This window comes from Heteronotia binoei, chromosome 2 (assembly GCF_032191835.1).
Source record: "Heteronotia binoei isolate CCM8104 ecotype False Entrance Well chromosome 2, APGP_CSIRO_Hbin_v1, whole genome shotgun sequence".
Taxonomy (NCBI): domain Eukaryota; kingdom Metazoa; phylum Chordata; class Lepidosauria; order Squamata; family Gekkonidae; genus Heteronotia; species Heteronotia binoei.
Genome location: NC_083224.1, coordinates 43,901,873 through 43,918,383, shown reverse-complemented (window position 1 = coordinate 43,918,383; position 16,511 = coordinate 43,901,873).

The following is a 16,511-nucleotide window of genomic DNA, read 5'->3' as shown; positions in this document are numbered from 1 at the left end:
TCTGCAAAAGCCTCACAGCCAATTTCCAATTCCTTATCGTTTGGTCTGCTCTGTGGCAAGTTTGTAAGTATCCGAATTATTCTAAATAATTGGGCTGGGTGAGAATTCGCAGGTGCAATCTGTGTTCCTAAGTAAGCCCTCTTTGCAGTCTTAACTGCCATCTCATAGGACTTCATAAACAGCCTATAAGATGTTCTTGTTGCTTCGTTGCAGGCACACCGCCATCGCCTCTCTAGCCGTCTTAGTTGCCATTTCATCAGCTGCAACTCTGGGGTATACCATGGTGCAAGCCATGAACAGCAATGAAGAGGGTGCCAGGGAGCGATCTCGTCAATGACTGCGGAGACTTGTTGATGCCGCATCTGGTATGCAGCTTAGTTGCAATGGATTGCTGTATATTTATATGTCATAAACCTGCCTAAGAGAAGGTTTTCCTCTGGCATGTACTGTTTAAAACTTAACATTCCACAGCTCCTGGCTAACTGTTAATATTTACTTCTGTTTTGTGCTTCATTCTGAATAATCATTCTTATTTACTTTAAAAATGAAACCAGTTTTCCACTGTCAGTTTATCATATTATCCCTCCATTATAGGACTGCTGGGTCACCTCTGGTCATCAACAGGGAATGGGGGTGGGGTGGGGGTAGTGTTGCCAGCTTCAGGTTTGGAAACTTCTGGAGATTTGGGGATGGAACCTGAGGAGAACAGGGACCTCAGAGGGGTACAGTGTCACAGAGTCCACTCTCAAAGCATCCATTTTCTGCAGTGGAACTGATCTCTGTAGTCTGGAGATGAGCTATAATTCCAGGGGATCCCTAGGGCTTCCTGGAGGCTAACACCATTACAAGACAGTTATCAAACCAGGCTTGGGTGGGTTTATGCCAGGCTTAGAGTCTGTTCCCTCAGACTTTTTTCAATCTGACTGCATTGAGCTGGCAGGAAATTGTGACAGAAAAAAATCCTGAAAGGTAGTGACTAGCCCACTAGTAAAGCCACCTTGCTTCAGGCAACAACATACTTTGAACAGACACTGGTCCCATTCTCTAAGTCTTCTTATCTACAAGATGGGATTGTAAAGAGAGCTCACAAAATGCATGTGACATGTCTGAACCCTTTAAGGTGCAGGATGAGTGCTAATCTCTATGGTTCTACTGCAAAATAAGCCACAATGACATTTAGGACTACAGTCCTAAATGTATATTCTGACAGGGTTAAGTCCCAGATTCCAGCTGAACTTACTTCCAAGCATGAGTCTTTACAAAAAGTGCTGAATATCCACAAAACTCAGCAGGATTTTCCACATAGCTCAACACCCACTTGAGGCTCTGTTGACATAAGTATAAAGCAGAGGACTCTGGGTTTGTCACAGCTGCACATTTCTTTAACTCTGGATCAGAAATGGTAAACTGCCAAGAAAATCCATTAACTCCCCTTTCTTTACAATAGTTCACATTTCCTAGTGCTGCTTTGGTTCTCCTTTGCAGTCTCTGGGCAGGCTTCCTCTCTGTGGCTCAGTGGCAAAACATCTGCTTAGCATGCAGAAGGTCCCAGGTTCAATCTGTGGCATCTCCAGCGTAAAAAGATCAGGTAATAGGCGATGTGAAAGTGCTTTTACCTGGGGCCCCAGAAACCTGCCACCAGTTTGAGTAGACAGTACTATCCTTGATGGGCTAGTGCTCTGATTCAGTTTCCTGTATTCTTGTGTTCCCTGTCCCAACTTTGAATATCAAAGTCTGTATGCTGCTGTGCCTATCACTGAGGATGATAAATGTGGAATGAAAACTCTGTTTTATCATTGGCTGCATTTACAAAGTGGTGATTCTCTGTTTTCTGTTCATTACCACTGCAAATACAAAAGCATTCACCTTGACAATGGAGCATCCTCACAGGACTTTTCTATGCATTTTTCTTCATCAGCTGCCATTTTCCCTGCATCTTTCCCCACACCCTGCCACTGGATGACTGTTTGCTATAGCACTTTAGCAATTATTGTGGGTTTTTTTAAAGCCCCCTGGTGGCAAATTAAGGGAAATCATGGCATTGAAGAGCTGACTGAAGGGGAAAAGTGCTGATGTGGGTTGGGTGAGACCTTAAAAAATGCAAACTTTCCCATTCAGATGGAATGTTAACTCACTTGGACTATGTTCTTTCTGAAAACATAATAGCAAAGCAGGTTTGGAAGAATGTACTGAGGGCAGGGAAGACCTGGGAAGATTAGAGGATGATAATCACATAGATTCTCTGTGAAACAGACCTCCAGTTTGGAAACAAAGGAGAATAAAATGTCCATGCAGAAATAGCATTGCTCTGATGTGGATAGCCCAGGCCAGGGGTGGACAAACTTGCTTAACATAAGAGCCACATAGAATAAATGTCAGATGTTTGAGAGTCACAAGACATGAACAAATATCACACACACTTTTTTGTTAAAACTCTTAATACTTTATTTGCACAGAAAGATAAAATATATATGTATGCACTTCACAACACTGTGGTGAGGGAGAAGAGCTTGAAGGCCTGCCTATTTCCCACTTCACACACAGAGAAAATGTTCACCTACCCAGGGGTGGAATTCTAGCAGGAGCTCCTTTGCATATTAGGCCACACCCACCTGATGCAGCCAATCCTCCAAGAGCTTACAAGGCTCTTTTTTGTAAGCTCTTGGAGGATTGGCTCCTTCAGGGGTGTGTGGCCTAAAAGGAGCTCCTGCTAGAATTCCACCCCGGCACCTACCTATGGGTCAGGCTCAGAGGTTGACTGAGGTCCCAATGCTAAGCATGCTTACTTGAGAGTAAGTCTGCATTGTTAGACCTTTATTTCATATCTTTTTTTCCCTCCTGATGATTTTTTTGTCAAATGTACTTTCCCCCTAATGTCACCAATACATCAATAGATATACATGATGTACATATAAATTATACATTAAAAATCTGTGGAAAGGAAGACTATTAAATATCAAGGCAAACAATGAAAATGGGTGGACCAAAGCAGTTTCCCAGAGGGAAGGTAGCATATAGTCAAATCTTGTCAGATCATAGAAACTAAGCAGCATCATTACTCTTGGATGGGAGACCACCAAGGAAGACAATGGCAAACCACCTCTGATTCTCCCTTGCCTTGAAAGCCCCTTGCTGAAGTTGCCATAAGTTGGTTATGACTTGCCAACACTTACGTATGTATGTAAGGCAATTTTCAAAACAATATATAGAAAGAAAAAGAACAGGAGCATATTCATCTGTCCTGTTCCCATGCAGCCTCCTCTCCTCCACTGAAAGCTGTTTCATGAGGGAGTGATTTGGCATTGAGAAATTATGTGGGAGGTGTATAGCATTACAGCACATGAATCAGCATGATCAAGCAGATGTATTGATCTCACTTCATCCAGAACTCCAGCGTTATGCAAGCAGCCCATGATCATCTAGAATGGTAAATTATGGAACCCTGTAGATCATTTATATATATATATATATATATATATAAAAGGTAGTGCCCTGTGCAAGCACTAGTCGTTTCCGACTCGGGGGTGAAGTTGCTTTCCCAATGTTTTCATGGCAGATTTTTTTACAGGGTGGTTTGGCATTACCTTATGGCCTGTGAGACCGTAATCAGTCCAGGGGTATGTCTGAGTAATGGGTGTTATCTGCCCTGAACAGGTGAAACCAAACTTAAACACCATATTTTTGAGGCCTGTTTCACCTGAGGAGATCTCTAACTGGAGTTCCCTGTGGTTTTTGTATTCTGTTACTGGGCATGGAGGGCTCTGGGTTGGACTGGAACTGTGGCAGAAAGGAAGCATGGATTTTCAGATTTCCCAATGTGCAGTTTTGCTTATCTAAAATAGCATCAGGGACCCATAGCCAGACTGGAGCTTCCAGTGCCTGGTATGGTTTGGCTCTTAGGTAACCAATCTTCAGCGCTCAGAACCTGAAGGGCACTCAGAACTATCCATCTAAGGAAAATGGTGTGTGTTCCATTTAGCATATAATAGGTCTATTTTTACTGAAATCTCATGAGTACAAGAGAAGAGAGGTGAAAGAGTGAAGACTGAGTATGGATTTACATATGGACACCATTTTAAAACTTTGTATTTGTATATGTTAGGGTTGCCAGCTTCCAGGTGGGGCCTGGAGATCTCTCACTTTTACAACTGATCTCCAGCTGGCAGAGATCAGCTCCTCTGGAGAAAATGTCTGCTTTGAAGGGTGGACTCTAGGGCACTGTACTCTGCTGAGGCCTCTCCCTTCCCCAAACCCCACCCTCCCCCAGATCCGCCCCAAAAGTTTCCAGATATTTTCCAACACAGACCTGGCAACCCTAGTATATATGCAAAAGAAAAGGAAGGGTGAGGTGAGGCTTCCGATAATATGCCTGCTCTGGGACCCAGCAATCCTAACTATGACATTGTTTCCAATTAGTTTATAGCAGTCAAGGTAGACAGCAAGCAACAACCTTAAATGGTAAGAGGAAGACCGAAGTGTAACTTTACAAGGCTACTCATCCCTCTTCCTGCCTTGCTGTCATTAGAATCTTTTGGTCTGCATTCCCCTCCTTTTTCAGTTGTGCCCCTGGAGAAACAGTAAGATTGCAACACTGAAACATGACCCATCACAAGGTGGAGGAGTGGTTTCCGGTCAGACTGTTATAAACGTTGGTGTTTATCTCCTGTACAGCTTGCTTTCACCAAAGAAAGGAAAATTCCTTCTTTGTAACAGGGCCAACACCCCCTCTCTCTAGTCTCAGTACAGAGCAAACATTTAACAACCTCCCCCAAGGCTAGGAGGGCAATCCCAGAAAAGACCAGATGGCAGCCCTGTTCTTACCCCCCCCCCCCAATCATGTCAACAGAAGTGAGCCATCCTTGAAGACACCCCAAACCCCCCACCTCAACCTCGCCTCTTCTAGGTCAGAGTTCAATAATCTCTGCTTTATTTGTTTATATATTTAGTTTCAAAGTCTTTCCCAGGACTGGGGACTTTGAAAAAATTTAAAAAGGCTAATAAAAATATAGACTATTTAAAATGAAATCCCCAGCATTATAGGATCATCCCAATCCCCTATAAATCAAATATGATCTTGCAATGTTTTTAGAAACTACACCATGAAACTTATATAGGATGAAAGTTCAGAGATCCAAAGGGCCTCTCTATGACCCATTTCATAAGTTCCTGATACAATGTGATAAGCCATCAAAACTCACTGTTTTCATGTTGTGCTGGCAAGTTATTTGGAACTTTTTTTTATTTTACCCCAAGGAGTACAGTGCAATATCCATAAGAACATAAGAGAAGCCATGCTGGATCAGGCCAATGGCCCATCCAGTCCAACACTCTGTGTTGCACAGTGGCCCAAAAAAACCCCAGGCGCCATCAGGAGATCTATCACTGGGGCCAGGATACTAGAACCCCTCCCACTGTGTCCCCCCAAGCACCAAGAATACAGAGCATCACTGCCCCAGACAGAGAGTTCCAACAATACACTGTGGCTAATAGCCACCAATGGACCTCTGCTCCATATGTTTATCCAATCCCCTCTTGAAGCTGTCTATGCTTGCAGCCACCACCACCTCCTGTGGCAGTGAATTCCATGTGTTAATCACCCTTTGGGTGAAGAAGTACTTCCTTTTATCAGTTCCATGCTTCTCCCCTCCTCTGTTTATCCACCCAAGAACTCTGTGAGGTAGGTTACATGGAGAGAAGAATACTGGCCCAAACTCTCCATTGAGTTTCATGCCATGCAAGGATTTGAATGTGGGTTTCTCAGGATCTAGCCAAAGACTCTATGCCAGAGGCCTTCAACCTTCTTGAACCTCTGGAAGTTTTTAGAAGCATGAGATCATGCACTACAAAATAGGTGCTTGAGGAATTTGCAAGCTGAGCACTGTCCTACAATGAATGCAGCTGTTTCTGAATAGATGCTCCCACTGCAGTTAGAAATGGATGCCTCTTGATCTCTTTGCAAGCATCTCCTGCTCCTGGAAGATGGAGGCAAACCAAGACTCGTTCTTTGTAGGAAGAAGGAAACGGGTACCAAAAAACACACTGATGGGTACGATGGCACCCAAGTGCACATATTAATGATCAGTGCTGATAACGTGTGGAAGTTCTGATTACGCGGGCAGCCCAAACCACATGCTTATGCAACATTAACTGTTTAACTGTTGTTAGCTGACCTGAGCCTGTCAGGGGAGGGTGGGATACAAATATAATAATAAAAATAAATAAATAAATAAAATAAACATATGGATAATCATGGGACCATCATGAGTACATGAAACCTCCTTATACTGAATCAGAACATTGTCAGTATTATTTGGCAGTGGCTTTCACATCATCTTCTACTGGTTCCTTTTAAGAGGTGATGCCAGGGATCGAACATGGGACTTTCTGCATGCAAAGCATATGTTTTACCACTGAGCCACAGTTTCTCCCAAACCAGAATCCCAGGGCTTTTTTTTTTCTGCCGGAGCTCACAGGAGCAGAGCTCCACCTGGGCTGGCCGGGGCTCTGGCTGGCTTGACCCGCCATGGGGCAACCACATGCTCCCAGGCCAGGTGGTGTGGCCTAATATGCAAATGAGCTCCTACTGGGCTTTTTCTACAAAAAAAGCACTGCAGAATTCTGTCACCATTCCAACAGTCTAGGCAAGGCAGTCTCATCAATGTATAGAGCAACACTGGACTTTTGCTCTCTCTTCACCTGCCAACTGAGAAGTATCCACAAGAGGCTCTTATTAGGTCCTTTAAAGACCTTTCCTACCTGTTCCACATGTGAACATTTGGTAAGCTTTCTCTCTGTTGTTGTTCTTCTGCAGAGCTGTTTGTCCCCATTTTGTGTTATTGTCGTAGACTGGCGACAGAAGGCTATGTATTTAGCAGCTTAGTTTTTTTCCCTTCTGCCCTAGCCTGAGGGTTCAGAGCAGGTTAAGGTATATCCTGACCTCGTTTTACCTTCACAGCATTTCTGCAGCACAGTTTGGCTAAGACATAGCAACCTGCCAAGGGCCAGCGAGAGAACTTCAAAGATGAGCAGGGATTGGAAGGCAGGGCTGCCATTCTAAACACCAGAACAAGTCCCACATAATTCAGTACGGTTTATTTCTCAGTAAACAAGTTGAGGATTAGGGTATAGTTGGAAACCCATAGGGAAATCTAGCCTCTTAGTTGCTATAATTCAAAGTCAAGAGCAGATATTTGACAGAGGAGGCAAATCTGTGGAACCCGAATTCTTATTTTATTTTTATTTAATAAATTCTTTTCCTTCAAGGAACTCAGTGAGGCAAACATGGAGATTATCCCATTTTGGGTTCACAACACCCCAGTGAGGTACAATAGACCACGAGTGTGTGACTCTGAACATCATGGCTAGTGTACATTAGGAGTCAGGTCTTCCCAACCCAGCATTCTAGATTATGCTGCACTATCCTGTCTTGGATCTCTCACTACACGGAGCCCTGGGGTTTTCCTTGTCACCCCATCCTGGTGACCTGTCACCTGTTGATCTCTCCTAGGTTTCTTCCACATCTTTTGTTGTTGTTGTTGTTCAGTCGCACAGTCGAGTCCGACTCTTTGCGACCTCATGGAAAAAGTCACGCCAGGCCCTCCTGTCTTCCACCATCCTCCGAAGTCTGCTCAAATTTGTGTTTGTTACATCAGTAACACTGTCCAGCCATCTCATCTTTTGCCGCCCCCTTCTTCTTTTGCCTTCTGTCTTTCCTAGCATCAGGATCTTCTCCAGGGAGTTCTCCTTTCGCATTTGGTGGCCAAATCTTTGCCTCACCTCAAACTAAAGCAGATCTTTTTGGGGCTTCCACAAGACATCATCATGTGGTTGCTGACCTTGTGGGTTTTTACCAGCTCCACTCCTATTTCACAAACCTGCTCGGGTACCATCTTTCCTAAAAGATGGCACCCAAAGTGGGTTTGTGGAGGTGTGGTTTTGCATCTTCCCCCTACACACAATGAGCATCATACTTGGGTCTATTTCCCTGGGACCATAGCAACTCCCACCACCCACACTCTGATGGCAGACTTTTTGCTGGCTGTTGTTACCAACAGTAGATACATCACTATAGCATCTTTCCCCTGTAATGCTGCTAACTTTTATTTTCTAAAGAGGAGGTAAAAAAGCACAAGGGAAAATGGTGGGTGCTGGGGGATCCCTCAAGTGCAAGGACTCCAGTGCAGAAGTGCCATTGGCACAGTGACAATAAGAGCAGAAAGGGGAATCATCTGTGTGGAAACAACCCTACTGATTCTGCCTTTAAGGCATAAAGCCCGGAGAGGGGGAACTATGGCAGTTCTACTATGTTGTAATCACTGTAAAAATTGTCTCTTCACAGACTTTGTAGCTCTATTCCTCAGGGTTTGCCAGAAATTCTGCGCTGCCGTATTGTGCAGTGTGTAGTGTTCTCTCTGGAAATGAGCCAGGGTGTAAAAAGCCAAGACTGCAGGATTGGCAAAGCTCTCCAGGTGCTGAGCTGATTCCCAAGGCTGCTCCTTTATGTTAAAACAAGGGTGATGTAATTCTTGTTCTGCTTATCTGTTCCATGCAGCCAGGCTGTTCCCTTTCCCTGGAGCAAATGAGCCCTTTTAAAAGCCCCTACAAATTGGATCTGAGAAGGAATCAATTTTGCCTTTGGATGATGGTATTAAATCCGCAGGAGGGAGCAAGCCCTGGGGCTGGCAGAGGAGTCAGCTTGCTCAGGTGTGCAGTAGGTATGCTCTCCAGAGGAAGGAGTCAGAGCTCAGGCCTGAGTCCAAGTGGGATCTTTTTCCCCCCCATTTGCAAAGGAGTTCCAAGTGAAACAAAAACAGCTGCAGTTTGAGGATGAAAAGAAAACATGGTGGAGACTAATGAGCAAAGACAAAGGGGTGCCATAAAACAGGGTCTTTCTGTTTCAAAACAAGCCAAAACATCAGCAAACCAAATCAAAATAGTTCACATATACATATATGTTTTCTTTGTATGATTTATACAGTGCAAAGAACACTGGGAGCAAAGACCTCAAACTTCTTGTATAATCACTCTGCTTCCAGTCCATACTAAGGCTGAGCATAATGTTGCAAATTTTTTTTAGGAGTGCAGAAAATGTTCCTAATGAGTATTGTGTCCAGACTGCAGAATTCAAATGAATCAGATCTAGTGTATGTCCCAGTGGGATAAATGGCACACTCCCTATAGCCCATTTTAATTCAGGAAATGGCAGAGGCGAATCAGCCTCTTGTAGTTCAAATCTGAATTAGGTCTTGTACGCTGCTCAGAATGCAGCAGGGCAATTTTTTTTAAGGGTCTTCAGGCTGACAGCATGACATTACTTTTTTTGGGGGGGGGCAGGACCCAGAAGTGATATTACTCCTCTCTAGGAATGGCAGGAAAATCTATGGTTTTACCATAGAGTTTCCACTGATTCCTAGAGAAGAATAATGTCGTATCAAGGGTTTCCCCAAAAGGATGGCATGTCATCACTGACAATTCCCCCCCACTATGCCTACAGGCCAGGCCAATGAATTTAAAAAACAAAAAATGTACATGGAACTCTGTGTCTTGGCTTTTATTAGGAAAAAAAGGTTTCTAGTCCTTAGTGCTGTAAAGGTATTCTTGAAAAGGTATGAGCAACGGCTATCAAAGACAGTGAGATAGTTGAATAAGATTGTCAGTGGTTAGAAGCTAAGCAATAGTAGCCTGCAAATTTTGCATTTCTCTATGACCTGGAAAATGAGAATCTATCTACTACATTTTTTATTTTAGCTTTCCTCTGAGGAGCTCACAGCAGGAGTGCACAGGTTTCCCCCTTGCCATTTTATTCTCTCAACAAGCTGTAAGGTAGTTTAGGCTAAGAAAGAGTGTCTGGCTCAAGGTCACTCAGTGTGCTGCCGGGCTGGGTCAGAATTTGAACTTGGGCCTTCAAGATCCTACTTTGATGCTCTTCAACTATTATACCACCTTGGCCCACTAAATAAATTAGTGTTTTGAAAAGCAGAATAAATATCTAAAAGACAGACATTATGGAAATCTTCTCAATTTGCAATAATATACACAAACTGCAGAAATCTGTCTGTCTGTGTGCAGAATCTGATCTCTGAGCATTCTGTGGGAATGAGAGTCTATTTGGTAGCTTTGGGTGCTGGCAGGGATTCGGGAGTCCCCAGTTCTCCTTAAGGAGTTGCCTTGGCTGGTTCAGATCACTGATTACTTTGGTTTGTCACCAACTCCTCCCATTATTTGTCATGTCTCTTCAGGGAGCCTAACCCTGTTCATGGCTCTGATTATCCCTTCCTTAGACTGATGCTGACCAAAACAAAGCTTTAATATTGGACAGGGTCTGCAAGCACTGCCCTAGTAATATGTAAACAGGGTTTACAATGGAGTGGACAGCCATTCTCAGGATCGGGGAATGTACATCCCAGCACCGCAGAGATGAAATAGCAACCAGCAATATTAGGAGGGCGGGGGAGAAAGAAAATCCAGGGGAAAAAACTGCAAAGTGATGAGCAAGGCTGTTGCCAAGCTTGTTTAACTGGAGCTTGAAAACAACTCCCTGGGATTGGGGAACAATGTAGCGTTTGCTGCCTGCGCAGTGGGAGAGGTGTCCTAGTATGCACCTACACACTACTGAATAGAAAAGAAGAGCATCTCTCAAGGCCAAATCAGCCCTTCATCCTCTCAAGGCCAAATCCTTCTTGTGGTGGTCACAAGGATGCCACTGCCTGGTGGGATGGTCTTGGTTTAAAAATGCATCGGGCTGGCAGCATAGCAGCAAGGCTCCCCCTCATGGCTGTTCCAGCACCTGAAAAGGTGCACAGGGGGATAAGAGGACCATCCAATCGGGCCCTTACAGCATTCTTAAATCACTTCAAAATGGCATTGTTGTCCTCATGGTGGCCGTGGGAGTACTGTCATGTCTAGTTTGGCCCTTAGTGAAGTATGAGTACGTGAAATAACATGCAGGAGTCCTAGGCATGACAGCCTACAGGTGTGACCTGAGGATCCCTGGAATTACAGCTCATCTCCAGATTACAGAGATAGTTTCTCCTGGAGAAAATGAAAAGTTTGGAGAGTGGACTTTGGCATTGTACCCCACTGAGGTTTCTGTCCTCCCCAGCCTCCAGCCCCAAATCCCCAGGAGTTTCTTGAGCTGTGGACCCTATTCCATCCCACCCCCTGCCAGTGGCAACCCTAACTGGAGTTTGGAGATTTAAAAGAGTGCTTTCACACATGCTAAATAATGCAGTTTCAGTCCACTTCAGCAACTGTTTGCAAGTGATTTTGCCATTTCACACAGTAAAAATCCAGTTGCAGAGTGCACTGAAAGTGGTTCAAAAGTGTGCTATTTAGTGTGTGTGAAAGCACCTAAGGCATTATAATTTAAATTCATTTGAATGGATCAGTTGGCGAATCAGGGCATAACTATTCTACAAATTGGAGTACAAACTTCATACCAATGGTTTCTTTTTTACCTGTTTTATCCTCATGACCATAACCCTGTGAGAAAAATTAGGCCAAAAGAGAACAGCCGGCCTGTAACCAGCCCACAAGCTTCCTTGGCAGAGCAGGGATTCAAACCTGGGTCTCCCAGCTCCCAGGCTGACACTCAGTTTGGTGTAGTGGTTAAGTGTGTGGACTTATCTGGGAGAAACGGGTTTGATTCCCCACTCCTCCACTTGCACCTGGTGGGATGGTCTTGGGTCAGCCATAGCTCTGGCAGAGATTATCCTTGAAAGGGCAGCTGCTGTGAGAGCCCTCTCCAGCCCCACCCACCTCACAGGGTGTCTGTTGTGGGGGAGGAAGGTAAAGGAGATTGTGAGCTGCTCTGCGACTCTTCGGAGTGGAGGGCAGGATATAAATTCAATATCTTCTTCTTCTAACCACTCCACCAAATTGGCTGTGCAGTGTTCTGCTGCAATTGTTCTTGTGTTCAGTGTGTCTCTTCACTTACTAACTGGATTCAGGTGGTCAGTCATGTTGGTCTGAGGCAGCAGAACAAAGTTGGAGTCCAGTGGCACCTTTAAGACCAACGAAATTTTATTCAAGGTATAAATTTTTGGGTGCATGCACACTTCTTCAGATACAGACTACTAACTGTTTATTAAGAGGTCTCTTTTGTTCCTGCCCAATCAGTACAGAAAATTAGGCTAAGCATCTATATACTAAGGCTTTGCACTCCAATGCCTTTTTTTAAAAAAAGCTGAGGACTTAGTTGGCTTGCAGGGAAGAGAAAGGAAGTGTCACTTCATACCTTGCATTTTTTCCTGATGTACACCAAAAGAGTAACATGAAGAAGATGAATATGTGCTTGCCAGCCACACCAGTGCATTTGCCAGGAAGCTGTGATTGGCTGCAGCAGGGCCAGATTAACAAATAGGCTGAGTAGGCACTGGCCTATGGGCCACCATGCCTTTAGGGACCCCAGGAAAGCTTCCCCCCCATTTTCCCCCCTGCTTGCAGCCCTCCCAACCTGCATGTGCAGCCAGCAACTGAACTGCTCTTTGCCCAACTTGCCTGGTGCGGCTGCTGCTGGCGTTGTTGCCAAGTTTGCCTCTCTCTACTTCTCCCCCATAGCTTTGTCAAAGGGGCTTTTGAGAAGGTGCCTGCAGGCTGCCATGGGGCCATGGGCAGTTGAGCAGGTACTTCAACTCTGTGATAATTTGCCAGGGAGCCCCCAAGATTTCGACTACCTAGGGGCCTCCACAGAGTTTAATCCGGCACTGGGCTGCAGTCCCCTGTTGGGGTCAGTCTTGGGCTCAGTTTGGACATCAAAAGTGCCAAAGTCTCAGCTGCTGCCTCCTCCTGTCTTTCTCAGGGCTTCCATTCTCCACTTTCTGTTCCCCCTTAATATTTGCTTTCATCTCTGAATTGAAAAACTAGAGTCTCTGCTTGCTCCTACATCCTTTTCAAAACCCACGCTTCACATCCTGGTTTGCATTCCCCATTGCCTGTCTGTTCTGACATCCCAAACAAATGATGGTTAGAGAAAACCAGGAAGTGGAAGGGCACTGAGAGGGAGAGGAGAGAGCCCTACAGCAATTTCCCAAGCTTCCAATGAACTTGGCTTGATCAAGCTCATGATGGTGCCTGAACTGGGCCTCTGTGTGGGGAAACAGCCCAGGGAGAAGACTGATTAGGATCTCCTCTCTTGAGTCAGTTTCACAACTCTGCAGCTGTGCTCCCATCTCATTTCAGGCAGACAGGAAAGAATTCTGGGAAGCAGAAGCAGAGATGGAAAGTATGGAGATGATGCACCAATAAAAGGGGAAGGAGGAGGAACTTCTCTGAACAGGGGAATGAGAAGATGTGTCTTGCTCAGCACCTTGCCCTTTGCCCCATGTAGGAGGAAGGCTCTGCTGAATCCCTATCCAAGGAAGAGGGCAATCTGTGTCAGATCCAAAGCTAGAGAAAAGAAGCCAGGGGCTATGGGAGGTGGTGGGGATATTCCTTGGGCAAAGATGTATGCCTGCAGATTGAGCTGTGCGCAGAAACCTGCACAACTCATGTCCTTACATGCAGCAAGTTTCTCAGACTTTTGAGGCATAGTTTTCCCCCTCCCTTGGAGTAAAATTGGAGGCATGCTTACTCCCCCCCCCCTTCTCTTCTTAGATAGCTCCCGTAATGGGAAAGCATCCTTTCTGCAATTTTAGGATAGCACAGTTGTGACTTGCAAGGGCTCAGGGATGGTTCTGAGTAATTGCAGTGTTTCTAGGATTCCTCCACAATGCTTAGCTGTGGTGCAGGCTTTGCCTGGGAATCCAGCTGCATCCTTACTGTTCCATGTGGGGAAGGGATTTTGTTGTTTCCCTAATGGTAGTGCAGCTGCAGATAAATCACAGCGTCCAGGGCTTCCACACTACAGGTTTCCCACAGTTCCAGTCCCTCAGCAGAAACTATTCCCCTCACAGGGGTTTTGCAAGTTTTTTTGTTTTTAAAAAAATTGGCATAGAATATAATATTCATAAAGCATTATATCAATATGCGTACCAGGTTCTCTGTATTCTAGGCTTTCATTTTAAAAAGCTTGCATTTAAAGTCTAGCCCTTTTGGTTGCAAAGGTATGCACTTTTTCTTGTAGCTTTGTAAGGGAAGGAGCTAGAGACTTATTTTAAATGAAAGTTAATTCAGATAAATTCAAAGAACCTGCTATATCTGTTGTTCCAATGGTATCTCAACATAACAATATTTTAGTGAGGATTTGTTAAAAAAAAAAATTAAAAGCTCCTCTGTGGTGAGGAGAAGAAATGGTTGCCATGAGGACAGGGTCAAGGAAAATGGCTGCCACGTGGGCCCGAAAATCTGAATTTTCCCACCCACGCAGCTTTACTGAAGCCAAGCTTTACTGTGATCTTCGCTGAAACTTTGGAACACAGCAGTTTCGAAAAAGATCAAGAGAAACCCAGGGAACCCCTCCAGAGGTACATGAATGCATCACAATGCTGTGGGGAAGCTGAGGGAAAAAACTGCTTCCCAAAAGCATTAAAATCAGGGCAGATAACCAGGGTGGAAGCCATCTAGGACTTGGTGCCTGTGGTATAAATGCTGACTGGATGACCTGGGGACAATTACACACTCTCAACCTAACCTACCTCTCAGGGTTCTTGTGAGGATGAAATGGAGGAGAGAAACGTTGTTAGCCATTTAGGGGCCCCATTGGGGTTAGAAGTGAGATATAAATAAAATAAGGTAATGAATTAAATAAATAGTGGTAGGAAATGTAGGCAAGTGGCAGCCAACTCATGGTGACCCCAGAGGGTGTTCGAGATAAGAGCCATTCAGAGGTGGTTTGCCTCTGCATCAGGCCCTTGGACTTCCTTGGAGATCTCCCATCCACATACTAGCTATGGCTGACCCTGCTTATCTTCCGATGAGAGGAGGCAAGCCTGGGCTATCCAGGTCAGGTGTCCACACAGGTGTCCATAAAGTTTGTTGAACTGGAGTCCACTTCATTAGATACATGTAATGCTCATATTTACATATCAGATTATGAAGGGGAAAAAAAACCTGTGATGATCCACTGCATTCATCTGGTGAAGCTGGCTCATAGCCATGGAAACTTATGGTGGAATAAAATTCATGTTAGTTTTCAAGGTGTCACATGACTCCTGTTGACTTTGGCCCCAACAGACTAGTGTGTGGACACCTGCTCTGGAACAATGACCACAATAAACAGAGCAGTGATCTCTGATCAGGGCAAAGCAACCTCTGGTGTGTGCATAGCTCCTCAGTCAGTGCTATCAGCCCACTCTTTAACCTGACAGTGTGTCTCTCCAGTTAAATTCTAGCTGGGTTGATTCAATGATCTCTTTTCATCAGTGCTATAAGCCTGGGATCTTTCCAGCGATGGGGATTAGGTGATACCTAATACTCTGTGGGTTTAACTCCTACTCAGTGAAGGAACTGGGCAGGCTGCCTTTGGGTGTGACGGAGTGATAAATCACAAGAGATGAACCTTTGTTTCTTTAATCCCTTTTTAATCCGAGGGTGTAATTTGCTCCTGGACTCCCTTTTCCTCCTGTCCAGCTACCTTGCAAATTTGCCTTCTTCTCCTGGGTCCTTTGTTTTCTTGGCCTGCTCCAGGCCTGACCTTCTCTTATTACTCCCCATTTCACTGTCACAGCTGCTACCGCTGCAGAAGTAACTGTGAGTCAAAGGGAGGTGGCTGCCTGAAATGCCAAGTGCTTTGCATGGCCTGCCTTCCTCCCAGCGTCATGCGTGAGGCTGGGCAATTATTTTGTCCCATTTGTCATCGACTGTAAGACTTTGCAGGCAGTCTTGTTTTGAAGGCCTCAATAGGGCAAGAAGATGGATCTGAAAGAGCAGAAAGAAAGGTTTGGGATCTTGGAGCTTTCAGGGCTGATGCAAGATTATTCACTGTGGCATGGTTAAGTCAGGCAGGGAAAGTCTGAATGTTCATAGAACATAATGTGTTATGACAGTTGTTGCATAATGGGCAGCTCCAGATGACTGTAGTAATGGAGCAGAGCTGATGTTAGTTCCAAGACTGCATCAGCAGAGGAAAGGCTGTGGCTCAGGGGCAGATCATCTGCTTTGTATGCAGAAGTCCCCAAGTTCAATTCTCAGCATCTCCAAATAAAAAGATGATTAGTAGCTGATCTCTGCCTAGGGATGCCAGCCTCTAGGTGGGACAGGGGGATCCTCCAGAATTACAGCTCATCTTCAGACTACAGAGATCAGTTCTCCTGGAGAAAATGGATGCTTTGGAAGGTGGACTCTATGGCCCTATAGCACACGGCTGTCCCTGTCCTCCTCCCCAGACTCCATCCCCAAATTTCCAGGAATTTCTTAAGCTGGATCTGTCAACCCTATCCCACCCCCCCGTCCCCTGACAGTAGCCAGGGAAACCTGGCAACCCTATCACTGCCTGAGACCCAAAGAAGTCAACACTGACAATCAATGGTTGGACTTGAGGTAGGACAGCTTCAAGTATTTGTACTGCAAATGCTGTTGGAAGCTCGTGCACATATCCAGCATCTGGAGGACCTTCCCAGTCACCACACACACAC